Below are 16,993 nucleotides of genomic sequence, written 5' to 3'. Positions count from 1 at the left end.
TAGTTCGTCATGTATTCATCCTCCATACGAACGCCTAAATCAAGAGCAGTCTCCCGAACAACTCCTATAATGTTGTTCGCCTCTTCCATTTCGTCATCCGAACCTCTTTCTACCTGTCGCTGAGGTCCCTCGTATCGATATACCCGACCACGTCTCATCAATAATACCCTTGCACCGTGATAAAGGTTTGAACTTATAGTTTCACCTTCGTCCTCTATTTCGTTCATTGGACCCCCTTGGTGCTTATCTACACCTAAATACTCTCCAATGAGAGTAATGAAAATACCACCACCTATAATACTCCCCGATTTCATCCCCGAAACTACATTAGCGAGATAATAACCAACACAATAGGGAATGTTAACGAAACTCCTCGGGTCTCTAATACACTTGAGGTAGAACAAATCGTTTACGGTCAATTTCTCCTTATTCTTACCCCTTTGTGTAATTGTGTTTGCTAAGAATCTATGAATCACCCGGAGTTCAGCTCTATCTATATCTAAGTATGTATGATTTCCACTGGCGTGAAATTCATTAAAGTGGGACATACGCCTCCAGACGGCGTTAATATCAAATTCCCTATCTATCCTTTCTCCTTGGGCAATCAGGCTATTACAGTCGGGGCTCAAAAGTTCAGCAGGGGTGTAAATCTGTAAGGCCCTGGCTAAATCTATCATGGACATTCTGTACATGCGTCCACCTAACAGAAATCTAATAAAGCTTCTATCATCTATCCTCCTCACATCACTGTTTAACTTAATAGTACTAAGTAATTCTATACACCATTCCCTATATATGGTTCTACGAATTGAAAATAGGCGCATCCAATCGTTAAACTGAGAATTACCATACCTTTGCACCAATAATTCCCGAATCGGTTCGGCAAGGTCAACTGTTTCCAAAGGTACCCAGTCAATTGCCCTTGGCATTTCAACAACCTTAAAGTAGAGAATGTGCATGTTCTTTTGATAATCTGGATACTCTATCCAACATCGATCAAATCTCAGATTTGGGTGTAACTGATCTTCATTAATGTCTAAGCTCAGAATCATTTGATGTGGAGCGAATTGACGAAACTGATTCATGAATAATTGATCTTGATCGTGATATGGAATATGTTGATCCTCATGTTGTTCTTCTTCTTGTTGCATATGTTGTTCTTGTTCATAAAACATTTCTGGTTCGGGCTCTGGTTGTCTGGACGATGATGCACCGTCCGTATCTGTATTTCTCTGCAAAACACATTAAACACAAAATTTGTGCATCCAAATATGCATTAGTGTTAGCAAAATAATAACTTGAAACAATTATGATGACATGTTCAATTCATAACACATTTTATACACATTTTCTTAACAATAACAATTCTACACTTTTGCATACGAAAATGTGTACAATGTTTTATCACATTTAAACTCTTAAACATGTCAACAATAATCATTATAGCAATTAAACACTTGTTACATGGCATTCAAATCAAACTAGTGCTCATTTTCATATTTTTGTCAAGTCTACACTTTGTCAAATAAGCATATACGAAAAATGTACATCAATTTCATAAGCATTTATCTCAAATAACATGCCAAAATAATCACTACTAGCAATTAAACAAGTTTAAAATGGCCTTTACATTAAATTATCCAAGTTCATGAATTTTTTAGACTTAAAAAGTCTACTTTAATTCTCAAAAACATGTTTAGGCTTAAAGTTTGGATCATTTAACTACCTAAACATGTTACACTACTTAATTTAGCAACAATTTATGACAAAAATCGGCCATAACCTGTTTATATCAAAAAGCCCCAAATTGCTCAAGAACACAAACCCTAGATTCTTAAAAATTTGAAGTTTTTAGCTTCAATTCATGTTAAATAGCTTCTATCTAGGATATACATGCATAATATAACAACAATTTAGCTCTAATTACACCTAAATTTAACAAAATCAAAATATAAAATTTCTAGCTCAAGAACACAAAAATTCGAATTTAAAGAGATTAGGGGTGAAATCTTTACCTTTCTCCTGAAGGGGTTGAGACTACTGAATCTAGGCATGATTATTGTGAAATTTTTGCAAGAAATTTGGTGAAAATTGGTGAAAAATTGAGAGAGTTTGGGAGGTTTTCGTATGTGTTTGTGTGTGTATTGTGAGAGACAGAAGCAGATTCGCTGGATAAATAATCCTGGCCAGTTTTTATTAGCCATGCGAGTCGCATGGTATAAGCCTTTCCCCCATGCGAGTCGCATGGGGGTATTTTCCAGGTATTTTTTTTTTTTTTTTTATTATAAAAACCTTATACTTTTAAAACATAAAATTTAATAAAATTTTAAAAATTTTGTTTCTTTTTAAGACGAGGTCGTTTCGGGACGATGCCCTAGTCCGTCCCTCGACAAAATTTTAAAATTTGTCAATTTCAAGCAATTGTTTTAAAAGCTTAGATTTTTGGATTTTTTAATTTTTTTTTTTTTTTTTTTTGCATACTTTAAATCAATAAGATTAAAAATAATGATAATAAAAGTTCTCGTCCCTCCCTCGGGTAAAGCAATTTCGGTTCAAAGACCTAGTCTTCAACTTACGACGAATTTTAAAAATCATATTCTTAACTTAATGAGATAAAGTAAATTTTTGTTTTTAAATTCACACAACTTAAATATAAAATTCAAAATTAATATTAAAAATTCACACCAAACTTAAAATTTGAAATGCATAAAATTAAAAATTCATATTTTTAAAAATTAAAAATTCACACCAAACTTAATTTAAAAATTTATAAATTCATATCAAACTTATATTAATTTTTCAAATATTTATAATTTTAAAAATATTGTTTTTACAAAGTTTACAATATTAATTTAATATTTATATTAATTTTAAAAACATGGTAAAAATAAAATTAAAAATCTTTTTGTCTTTTTTATCCCACTTTAATCAATCAAATATTATCAAAAATATGCGCCCCTCTTTTCGGTAAAGTAATTTCGGTTCCAAGACCTAATTTAACTCATGACGAATTTTTGAAATATTTTGGGTTGATTGATTAAAGATATTTATACCTTAAGAATAAACGTTAAATTTCGCAGTGATGTAATAAATTTTTGAATGATATCAATAATTTCGGTCGCCAAACCTAATTTTATTCAATACCAATTTAATACTTTTTAGCGAACAAATTAGCGTTTATTATCAAAAGGTTAAAAATAAAAAAAATAAAAATAAAAACTGTACAGACATACCTGTGAAATAGATTTCTTAGTTATATGATCTATCCCATTCATAAGATAGTCGGTTTAATTGGTTTTCCATGGCTACATAAGCGTAACCTCGAGCATTCAGTGTCTTTTCTTCTAAACATATGAACGGTCCGTCTCTGCATAAAGTAACAAATTCGGTATTTGAATAGGTTTGATTATTTGAACATTTACCTCCATGTGACCATTTTCCGCATTTGTGACATCGTTCTAGGTGTCGTGCTCTTCTTTTCGCTGCGGATTTTGATTTTCCTTTACCAAATTGTAACTTATTATCTTCGCATCTGGATCCTTTTCTAACTCCGTCCATTCTTTCTCTGATTACTGATACTAATTCGCTCGGTAGTATGTCATTATTACGTTTAGTGATCAAAGCGTGTAGCATTAGACCATGGTTTAGTTCACAGGCAGTCTTCATTTTGTAAAAACCTAAAAAAAATAAAAATTCAGAATGGGGGGAGAAGACTAGTTCTTTAGGGTCTGCTAGGGAAAGACCATACGTGTTCCATTTTCGAGAACTACACGAAAACAGACAATCTAACTCTAACAGAAATACATATTATCCTTTAAAGACTTGATTCTCCCCACACTTAGTTAGCTGTGGTGTCGAAATTGTGATTAACTTCGTTGTCGACTTCCATCGGACCATGTATGTAATGTTTAACTCTGTGACCATTAACTTTAAATTCAATCCCATTTGAATTTATCAATTCTATCGTTCCGTATGGGAAAACTCTTTTGACTATGAATGGTCCAGACCATCTTGATTTCAATTTTCCAGGAAATAGCTTGAATCGTGAATTGAAAAGGAGAACTCTGTCGCCTTCTTTAAATTCTTTTGAACTTCTGATTCTTTTATCATGCCATTTCTTCGTTCTTTCTTTATAGATTAACGAATTTTCGTATGCTTCATGTCTTAATTCTTCTAATTCGTTTAGTTGACTTAATCGTAGACGTCCGACTTCATGTAAATCAAGATTACATGTCTTCAAAGCCCAAAATGCTTTGTGTTCGATTTCTACTGGAAGATGACATGCTTTTCCATAAACAAGTCTAAAAGGCGTGGTTCCAATTGGAGTTTTGTAGGCTGTTCTAAAAGCCCAGAGTGCATCCTCCAATTTAATGGACCATTCCTTCGAATTTGATCCTACGGTTTTCTCTAGAATACGTTTTAAAGCTCGGTTGGTATTTTCAACTTGTCCACTTGTTTGTGGATGATATGCGGTGGAGATTTTATGAGTTACTCCATATCTTTTAAGAACTTTCTCAAGTTGATTATTACAGAAATGAGTACCCCGATCACTTATTAAAGCTTTCGGTGTTCCAAACCTTGCAAAAAGACGTTTTAAAAAGTTGACTACAACTCGTGCATCGTTAGTTGGGAGAGCTTGTGCTTCCGCCCATTTAGATACATAATCAATGGCGACGAGTATATATAAATTATTATGAGATTTTGGAAATGGACCCATAAAGTCAATACCCCAAATGTCAAATACTTCACATACTTGGATGACATTTTGTGGCATTTCATCACGTTGACTTATTTTTCCGGCCCTTTGACATGCATCACAGGATTTGCAAAGAAGGTGTGCGTCTTTGTAAATTGTAGGCCAATAGAATCCAACTTCATAAACTTTTCTTGCTGTTAGTTGAGGCCCATAATGCCCTCCTGTTGGTCCTGTGTGACAATGGTTTAATATTTTACTAGCTTCATCTCCAAATACACATCGGCGTATTATTCCATCGGGACAACTTTTAAACAGATGTGGATCTTCCCAGAAATAGTGTTTTATATCACTGAAGAATTTCTTTCGTCTTTGGTACGATAATCCTTTTTCAAGGAATCCACAAACTAAGTAGTTTGCATAGTCTGCAAACCATGGGATTTCTTTATAATCTATCTTCAATAGATATTCATCAGGAAAGTTGTCTTGTATGGCCGATTCATTCAGAACTTCTAATTCGGGATTTTCAAGACGAGAAAGATGATCAGCGGCGAGATTTTCTGCTCCTCTTTTATCTCGGATTTCAATATCAAACTCTTGTAAGAGTAAGATCCAACGGATTAATCTTGGTTTAGCATCTTGTTTTGAAAATAGGTATCTAAGAGCAGAATGGTCGGTATAGACCACCGTTTTTGCTAGAACGAGATATGATCGAAATTTGTCAAAAGCAAAGACAATAGCAAGGAGTTCTTTTTCAGTAGTTGTATAGTTCGTTTGTGCTCCTTGTAACGTCTTACTAGCATAATATATAGGTTGAAATCGTTTTTCAATCCTTTGTCCTAAAACGGCTCCCATTGCAAAATCACTTGCATCGCACATTAGTTCAAATGGTAGATTCCAATTTGGTGTTATCATGATTGGTGCATTAGTGAGTTTTTCTTTAAGAATATTAAAATATTTGATACATTCATCTGAAAAGATGAATGGCGCATCCTTTTCTAGGAGTTTATTCATAGGAGTGGCAATTTTAGAAAAATCTTTTATAAAACGTCGGTAAAAACCGGCATGCCCTAGAAAACTCCTAACTCCTCTAACATTGGTGGGATGTGGAAGTTTAGCAATTACATCTACTTTAGCTCTATCCACTTCAATTCCTTCTTTTGAAATTTTATGTCCAAGAACGATGCCTTCTTTAACCATGAAATGGCATTTCTCCCAATTAAGTACTAGATTTGATTTTTCGCATCTAATTAGCATTCGTTCCAGATTAACTAGACATGATTTAAATGTATCACCGAAGACTGAAAAGTCATCCATGAATACTTCCATGCATTCTTCTATCATGTCGTGAAAAATCGCCATCATACACCTTTGAAAGGTTGCAGGGGCGTTGCAAAGTCCAAATGGCATTCTTTTGTAAGCAAAAGTACCATAAGGGCACGTGAATGTGGTTTTCTCTTGATCTTCGGGTGCTATTGGAATTTGAAAATATCCGGAAAATCCATCTAGAAAATAATAGTAACTATTTCCGGCTAATCTTTCCAACATTTGATCTATGAAAGGTAAGGGAAAGTGATCTTTTCTGGTGGCGTCATTTAATTTTCTATAATCAATACATACACGCCATCCTGTTACAGTCCTAGTAGGAATAAGCTCATTTTTCTCATTTGTAATGACAGTCATGCCACCCTTCTTAGGCACGCATTGAACTGGGCTTACCCATGGACTATCAGAGATTGGATATATCAAACCTGCATCTAGCAGTTTAATAATCTCTTTCTTAACTACATCTTGCATATTAGGATTTAGTCTTCGTTGGCGTTGCACATACGTTTTATGACCTTCTTCCATAAGGATTTTATGTGTGCAATACGAAGGACTTATTCCTTTAATATCATGAATCTTCCATGCAATGGCTGGTTTATGAGCTTTCAACACAGAAATGAGTTGTGATTTTTCATTTTCAGTAAGAGAAGACGATATTATTACAGGCAATTCAGATTCACCATGTAAATAAGCGTATTCCAAATGGTTTGGAAGTGGCTTTAACTCTAATTTTGGAGGTTCTTCTATCGATGATTTATATTGATATCTGTCTTCTTCTTTTAGCATTTGAATTTCTTCTGTTGTTGGTTCATATCCATTAGCTATAAGTGTAGCTAACATTTCAGCTTCATCAATTGGTTCATTACCTTCTCCTAAAGAACATTCTCCTGTTCCTTGTAATTCTGGAAATTCTTCTAATAATTCTGCATGTGTATCTATAGTTTGAATATAATAACATGTATCATCTGCAGATTGTGGTTGTTGCATTGCTCTATCAACTGAAAAGGTAACACTCTCATCCTCTATACTTAGGGTCAGTTTCTTACCGAACACGTCTATCATTGCTTTAGTCGTGTTTAAGAATGGTCTTCCTAATATGAGAGGAACTTGAGAATCTTCTTCCATGTCCAAAACAACAAAATCTACTGGAAATACTAAAGTACCAACTTTAACTAGCATGTTCTCCATTATCCCTCTAGGATATTTTATTGATCTATCGGCTAGTTGTATGCTTATTCTGGTTGGTTTCAATTCTCCAAGGTCTAGTTTAGCGTATAGTGAATACGGCATTAGATTTATACTAGCACCTAAGTCTGCCAATGCTTCTATTGAACTAAGACTACCCAGAAAACATGGAATTGTGAAACTTCCTGGATCAGATAGTTTTTCTGGTATCTTATTCAACAGTACTGCTGAACAATTAGCATTCATAGTAACAGCCGAGAGTTCTTCCATTTTCTTTCTATTTGAGATTAGATCTTTCAAGAATTTAGCATATCTAGGCATTCCTGAAATCACATCAATGAAAGGAAGATTTACATTTATCTGTTTAAACATATCCAAGAATTTGGATTGCTCGGCTTCAAGTTTCTCTTTCTTCATTTTACTCGGATAAGGAAGTGGTGGTTGGTATGGTTTAACATAAGGTTTATCCTTAACTGTGTTATCTTCATTAACCTTTTCAACTACCGGTTCTTTTTCCTTATTTTGATCAGGTTGTGGTTCTTGTGGAGTAGGAATGGTTTCATCAGAAGTTACAGGTATTTCAGGTGGTTTAAGTGTTGTACCACTTCTTGTGGTAATGGCCTTAGCTGTTTCATTCCGGGGGTTAGCATTTGTATCACTAGGTAGACTTCCCGGTTTTCTTTCACCTATTAACCTTGCTAGGTTACTTACTTCTTGTTCCAGATTTTGAATAGAAGCTTGTTGATTTCTAAATGCTTGAGCATTTTGTTCATTGGTTTGTTTTTGAGATGTGAAAAACTGCGTTTGAGTTTCAACTAGCTTCGTCATCATATCTTCTAAATTCGGCTTTTTATCATCGGTTTGTTGTGGTGGTTTGTTTTGAAAATTAGGTCTTTGCTGATTATAATTATTATTGGGTACTTGTTGATTGCTAGGACCTTGTTGGTTGTTGTATGGAATATTTCGGTTATAATTCTGGTTTTGATTGTAAATCGGTCTTGGCGGTTGATAATTATTCTGATAATTATTTCCAGGCCTTTGGTTTATGTATGAAATATTCTCTCTTTGTTCCATTGTTAATTCAATACTGAGACAATCTTTTGTCAAATGTGGTCCTCCACACTGCTCACAACTAATTCGTATAGCATGAATATCTTTAGTCATCTTTTCCATTCGTCTCTCGAAAGCATCTATCTTTGCGGAAATGGAATCTAAGTCATGGCTAGAATCGGCTCTAGCTGCTTTAGATGATCTAATGATATCTTTTTCTTGGTGCCACTCATGTGAGTGGGAAGCAGTATTATCAATAATTTTGTAAGCATCAGTTTCGGTTTTCTTCATAATAGAACCACCAGCTGCTATATCTATGTCTTTTCTTGTAGTGATGTCGCATCCTCGGTAGAATATTTGTACTATTTGACAGGTGTCTAAACCATGTTGCGGACATCCTCTTAATAACTTTCCATATCTTGTCCACGCCTCATATAGAGTTTCATTTGGCTTTTGTGTAAACGTAACAATTTCTGCTTGAAGTCTTACGGCTTTAGATGCAGGAAAGAATTGTTTAAGAAATTTGTCAACTAAAACGTCCCATGTATCGATCGCCCCTTCAGGTAACGATTCCAACCAATCTTTGGCTTCTCCCTTTAAAGTCCAGGGAAATAACATGAGATATATCTGTTCATCCTCCACTTCTCTTATTTTAAATAGTGTGCAGATTCTATTAAAGGTACGTAGATGTTCATTTGGATCTTCCTTCGGCGCACCACTAAATTGGCATTGATTAGTCACCATGTGTAGAATTTGTCCTTTGATTTCATAATCCGGCGCATTAATGTCTGGATGAGTAATTGCGTGACCTTGGCCAGTGCGTTTAGCTCTCATTCGGTCTTCCATACTTAAAGGTTCCAGATTCTCCATAATTGAATTTGTTGAATCGGTATCACTAGATGATTCTGATTTAATAGTTCGTTCCTCAACAATCTCTGTTTGAATGATTGGTGGTCCCGGAGGAAAGTTTAGTGGTTCAGGATCTACGAACCGTTCCTGAATATTCTCTGGATTCTCAATTGTGAGGTTGGGTTCAAAAAATGGATTATCGGAAATTTGAACTGAAGTACTTGGTTGACTGGATGACGATTCTAAAGAAAAATCAACGGCGGTTATATTTGTTAAACGATGTCTTGATCGAGTTACAGGTGGTGAACGTACAAAAGGTGATGAACGTCTTGCTCGGTGCATTCACTGAATATCCTATTAGTTTTTAAATGGAAAGAAAAATTATAATAAGTTATCTAATTAATAGACTTTTATGATTTTGCCCACGTTTCGAATAGCCAAAAGATGCAGCAGAGGGGCAGGATTCGTTTGGTCTCAATATAATTGAGGACTGTTTGGCTCCAATAACCCGGTCCACGTACAAATCCAACTATTACTACGAACCAGAAAATTTTGATGTCTATTAATTTAACCACTTAAAATAAATTTTCGTTATTTTAAGAAATTTAGATAAGAAGTAGAAAAAATTCTAAGTCCTAAAAACTAGAATGGCGAGAAATAAGAGAGAAAAAGAGTTCGTCGCAAAAGGTCGAAAAAGAAAAAAAAATGGTTGAAAAATAAAAGGTGACGGGAAAATAAAAGAAACTTGTAAAAACTTAAAAATACTTGACTAACCTAACCTTATTACTACAACTAACTTAAAATTATAATCGCAAATTGAGATTACTAATTGGAATGATAATTAATACATAGTAAAAGGTCTAAAAATATTAAAACTTACAAGGAAAAACTAAATCCCAAATGGAAATAACTTAAAAAGAAACTAAAACTCAAAAAGGCGTCGCAAAATTCTAAAGTACCTAAATCTTAGTCTAAAGAAAAAGCACTTAAGGAATTCTACGGCAAAGCCTAAAAATCTAGGAGTAAAAATAACTATAGCAAAAACTAAGTTTAAAATTAAATATGAGCTAAAAAATACAAATATTACGCTACAACGATTAAAAAGGGACAAAATATTAAAAGAAATAAAAAGTGATAAAAAAAATACAATTTTTATTAAAATATTATTTTTATATTAATTATATTAAAGTATTAAGTTTTAAATATAATAAAACTAATTAAAAGTAGTTAAAAATAATTAAACTAAAAACTTAATTAATAATAATAAAATCAAACTAGGTTTTATAATAATAATATATTATACTCCGCATTAAATGCAGAATTAGGGCAAATTGGTGGCCTGGTCAAACTCCTTATGCGAGTCGCATGAAATAAGCCGGTGGGTCATGCGAGTCGCATGACTGAACTGGACTGGTTCAATTGACAGGTTCAATTTGACAGGTCACGTGATTTTTAAAATTTATTTTATATTTTCAGTTTTATAATATAAGATATAAATATATAATTTAACTAAAAACTTAATAAAATACTAAAATAAAATACAAATACTTTAATATTTTGTAAATAATAAAGAAAAACTTAAAATACACTTTAAAATATATATTTTTTTTTTCGATTTTAAAAGTTTTTTTTTTATATTTTTAATTTTTAAACAAAAATATAAATTTTATAAAAACTAATTATAACTTAAAAATTAAAAATATGGCGTTTCGCTTCGGCGAGATCCCCGGCAGCGGCGCCAAAAATACTTGATGTGCAGCGGGGTAGTATACAAAATAGTTTATATTTTACTAGGAAAAACTATTAAATACGATACAATTTTACACAAGATATTTATTTATTTATAGAATGGATATACTTAAACCTTGCTACAACACTTATAGGCAGTGTACCTAATCGTACAGTAGTGTAGTTTTTAGTAAGTCCGGTTCGTTCCACAGGGAAATCTTTAAACAAAGCTCAACGCTATATTAGTTTACTTTTATAAAAATACAAACATATATATAAGTAATATTATTATTATAAAGGGGGGTTTTTACCGTTTAATGACCGGTTTGTCGATTTTAAAACTTTAGTCGCAGTTAAAACCTAATGTAAAATATAAAATAAATAAAAGACGTAATTTAAAGCGTAAAGTAAATAACGATAATGAAATTGCGAATAATAAAAGTGCGATAAAATAAACTTGCGATAATTAAAAAGTACGATAATTAAAAGTGCGATAATTAGAAGTGCAATTAAATATAAAATAAAGGAAATTAAATATGAAATAAAAGAATTATGCTTATTTAAACTTCCGTAATCATGATGTTTGACGTGTTGATTTTAGTTTTATGCCCATGGGTTAATTGTCCTTTGTCCTGGATTATTCAATATGTCCGTCTGGTTTTTGTCCATAACAGTCCATCAGTCATAAATATAAAGTGCGAGTGTCCTCGTCAAATTATTATTATACCCGAAGTTAAATATTCCAACTAATTGGGGATTCGAATTGTAACAAGGTTTTAATACTTTGTTTAATGAATACACCAGGTTATCGACTGCGTGTAAACCAAGGTTTTACTACTTTGTTAACAATTACACCAATTACCCTTGAATGTAATTTCACTCCTGTTTTAATTATTCTAGTGGCTATTAATCCATTCCCGTGTCCGGTTAAATGAACGATTATTCGTACATATAAATACCCCGCCCATCGTGTCCGATCGAGTTTATATGGTAATTTATAGGGACGCCCAATTGTAAATCTTTATATTAACATTAACAAACTTTCATTTAGTTAAACAAATATAAAGCCCATTAATAGCCCATAGTCTAATTTCCACAAGTGTCGTTCTTTTGTCCAAACCCCAATTATGGTACAAAGCCCAATTACCCAATTTTAGTAATTAGCCCAACATCATGATTACTTCGTTTTAAATAAGCATAATAATAACTTAGCTACGAGACATTAATGTAAAAAGGTTGAACATAACTTACAATGATTAAAAATAGCGTAGCGTTACACGGACAGAATTTCGACTTACACCCTTACAACATTCGCTAACATACCCTTATTATTAGGATTTAAAATTAAAATTAAAATTAAAATATAAATTATATATATATATATATTACGTATATATTGAGAGAGAGATAGATATTATGTGTTTAAAACTCGGCAGAAAACTGGCTTTATATAGGACCTGACCAGCATTTTCACTCCATGCGACTCGCATGGATTTTGTGCCTCTGGCCATGCGAGTCACATGGCCACCCTGGATCCAGCCAAATTGCTTTGTTTTCTTCTTGCCGACGTAATATAATAATAATATATAATATATAATTATATATAATTATATATATATTATATTATATTCTTGTGCATAGTAGACTAGATATTTTTGGTCCGTTGCGTCGGGCGTTTCTTCTAGGCTCAGGTCCCGGTTCCGGATTTTCGGACGTCTTCGCGTATTATTTTATATCGTGTACTTTGCGTCTTGTAACTTGTACTCTTGTCATTTTGAGACGTTCCTCATCAATATTTTGAACCTTTTTAGTTGTATCTTGTACTTTTTAGCTCTTTGGACCTTTTTGTCTTCAATTTGTCGAATCTGCCTTTTGTCTTCACTTTTTAATATTTAAACGAATATTGCTTGTAAATCGAACAATACCAACTAAAATCTTGTCTTTCTTGGGGAATAATGCTATAAAATATATGTTCCTTTTTAGCCTTATCATATATATATATATACATATATATTTATATATATATATATATATTTATAAGTTATGATTAATCTTTTGATAAATATAATAATAATATCTTTTATATTTTATCTAATAGTAATACAAGTATAATGATAATAGTATTACTAATAATAATAGTAATAATTATTATGAAATATAGAACTATAATGTCATTAAAAAAATGATACTAATTTTATTAACAATAGTAACAATAAATAGCAATGATACTAATAAGATACTAATAATCACATTAATGTTAATTAATAAGTTTAATAATAAGAATGATAACAATAATAATCATAATATTTATAACTCTTAATAATATTTACATTAACAATAATTATAATACTAATATTTAATAACAACAATTATAATAACTGATAATACATAAATTACAATTATAATATTTCAATAAACTCTAGTAATTTATAATGTAAGTTATTCTATTCACTATATTCTTAACTTGTATTTACATTTAATATATACAACTTATTTACGTTATATCTTATTGTACTTATTTAATTTTAATGTTTAAATTATATTCTATAATTCCTATTTATTATATATATATACTCACATTTATATATATACATCTTTATTTACAAACAATTGTTCGTGAATCGTCGGGATTAGCCAAAGGTCAAATGTATACCTGAACACAGTTCAAAGTTTTTGTAATTCAGTTTAACAGACTTTGCTTATTGTGTCGAAATCACATGAAGGTTAAAGTTTAAATTTGGTCGGAAATTCCCGGGTCGTCACAAGCTTTACTATTGCTCCTACCAAGGATAGTAATTGCATCCGACACGTTATAGACCATAATTAAAAGCATGTCAGGGGACATTGCCTTAAAAGTTGCTTGTTCAACGCTTTCCTTTACAACCGGACGGTAGTTTACCGAAAGGTAATATACGGAGCAAGTATACTGGACGTGTTGCTTTCTCAATACAAGGATAGCAAGTGGGTGACACAAAACCACAAGTTTTGAGCTAAAATTTTCAAATCTGAAACCCACCAAACCCACAAAAACAATTTGCAAACACCGGTGAAGGGTTATTCCGGAAAACTTATCTAGGGTAAAAGCTAGATTTAATTTTCAAAAGATCAAATATTTTCATAAAGATCCAATTTCCTTAATGGATCTAAATTTTCAGAGTCATGTATGACTGTAAACCACATCATTACTACCATTGTTTATACCGCCGTATAGAAATCACTGATGTACAAAGTGTGAAGAATAAAGAAGTGATTCTAGTATTTTTATTTCAAGACTATATTGCTTGACGACAAGCAACGCTCAAGTGTGGGAATATTTGATAATGCTAAAAACGAACATATATTTCATAGCATTATCCCTCAAGAAAGACAAGCTTTTAGTTGCAACTGTTCTATTTACAAGTGATATTCGTTTAAATAATAAAAGGTGAAGACAAAAGACAGATTCGACGAATTGAAGACGCAAACGACCAAAAAGCTCAAAAGTACAAAGTACAATCAAAGAGGTTCCAATTATTGATAAGAAACGTCTCAAAATTACAAGAGTACAAGACGCGAAACACAAAATACAAGATATTAAATTGTACGCAAGGACGTTCGAAAAACCGGAACCGGGACCAAAGTCAACTCTCAACGCTCGACGCAACGGACTAAAAATTATGAGTCAACTATGCACAAGAATATAATATAATATTTAAATAATTATATAAATTATTTATATATTATATTATATATTATAAACGTCGACAAACAAGAAAACAAAGAATTTTGAGCTGATACCTACCACCATGCGATCGCATGGCCTGGAGGCACAAAAGCCATGCGATCGCATGGCCCTGAAATCCAGCCCACAGGCCTATAAATTCGCAGCTTTGGTTCATTATATATCAATCCATCTCTCTATCTACAAACGTAAATATATATATATATATATATATATATATATATATATATATATATATTTATATTATAATTTTAATTTTAATTTTAAATTCTAATAATAAGGGTACGTTAGCGAATGTTGTAAGGGTGTAAGTCAAAATTCTGTCCGTGTAACGCTACGCTATTTTTAATCACTGTAATTTATGGTTAATGTTATTTTTAATTTAATGTCTCGTAGCTAAATTATTATTATGCTTATTTAAGACGAAGTAATCATGATGTTGGGCTAAATTATTAAGATTGGGTAATTGGGCTTTGTACCATAAATGGGGTTTGGACAAAAGAACGACACTTGTAGAAATTAGACTATGGGCTATTAATGAGCTTTTTATTTTTTTAACTAAATGATAGTTAATTTAATATAAAGATTTACAATTAGATGTACCTATAAATAACCATATACACTCGATCGGACACGATGGGCGGGATATTTATATGTACGAATAATCGTTCATTTAACCGGACACGGGAATGGATTAATAGTTAATAGATTTATTAAAACAGGGGTGAAATTATGTACAAGGACACTTGGCGTAATTGTTAACAAAGTATTAAAACCTTGGGTTATACGTAGTAGATATCCTGGTGTAATTATTAAACAAAGTATTAAGACCTTGTTACAGTTTAAGTCCCCAATTAGTTGGAATATTTGACTTTGGATATAAGGATAATTTGACGAGGACACTCGCACTTTATATTTATGAATGATGGACTGTTATGGACAAAAACCAGACGGACATATTAAATAATCCAGGACAAAGGACAATTAACCCGTGGGAATAAACTAAAAATCAACACGTCAAACATCATGATTACGGAAGTTTAAATAAGCATAATTCTTTTATTTCATATTTAATTGCACTTTTAATTTATCCCACTTTTATTTATTGTCATTATATTTAATTGCACTTTTAATTATCGTACTCTTTAATTATCGCAATTTTATTTTATCGCACTTTTATCGCAATTTCATTATCGTTATTTACTTTACGCTTAAAATTAAGTTATATTTATATATTTTACATTAGATTTTAACTGCGACTAAAGTTTTAAAATCGACAAACCGGTCATTAAACGGTAAAAACCTCCTTTTATAATAATAATATTACTTATATATATTTGTATTTTTATAAATTTAAAACTAATATAGCGTTAAGCTTGTTTAATTTTCCCTGTGGAACGAACCGGACTTACTAAAAACTACACTGCTGTATGATTAGGTACACTGCCTATAAGTGTTGTAGCAAGATTTAGGTATATCCATTCTATAAATAAATAAATATCTTGTGTAAAATTGTATCGTATTTAATAGTATTTCATTGTAAAAATAATACTATTTCCTAGTACACCTCGCACACATCACATGTCTAATAAGCTAGGTCGGGTTATAGTGTATCACCATCCTAATGCTCAAGATCGACATGCAAAAGTTAACAAAAGTCATCTCAAAAGTCAACCTGACCCAATATGATCTTTAATTCTATACATGTTTATTAACATAATATAAGTCTTGATAATTGAACGAATTTATAGTTTATCAAACTCAAAATATTATTTATTTCAGGAGCTATATTATATTTGAATTATCATGGCAATCGAACATATTTTATTATTTCACATAGTTTTCCAATACTTGTAAAATCAGATTATAGTGTTTATAAAGCTTTAAAACATGATAAGACAGTCAACTTTGACAATTGATCCACAAAACAAAACGTGCCTTATATAGAAATTCATTTACTCTATTAGTAATATCTAAAAATCAAATTTATCAATCTCATAGACAAGTTGTTTAAATATTAATTTACAGTTTCAAACACAATTTCAATTAACGTTAACCATAATTCAGTTGACCATATCTTTTAATCCGTTCATCGAAATCATGCGATTTCTAAATGAAAAGTTATTAATTTTTCGATAGCTTTCCAACGACATGCATATCATATACTTTATATCAGTAGCATATGTATCAAATTCGTGATTCATCATAAACTATCTAACGACAAAATTAAAGCATACAAGCATGCATAAACATATATACTGGAGCACTAGACATGGATACACTATTAATATATAAAAGATAAGATACGAATGCTCACGTATCAATATTGTGATTCAATATTGCAGAAAAGTACGTAGACGCAACGGAGATGATAAACATTAATTTGATCTCACGAGCAATACCCCCGAACTATACCCATCACCTCCTTAGCTATAACCCAT

Source organism: Rutidosis leptorrhynchoides, chromosome 8 (genome assembly GCF_046630445.1).
Source record: "Rutidosis leptorrhynchoides isolate AG116_Rl617_1_P2 chromosome 8, CSIRO_AGI_Rlap_v1, whole genome shotgun sequence".
NCBI lineage: Eukaryota > Viridiplantae > Streptophyta > Magnoliopsida > Asterales > Asteraceae > Rutidosis > Rutidosis leptorrhynchoides.
This window is presented reverse-complemented; position numbering follows the sequence as displayed.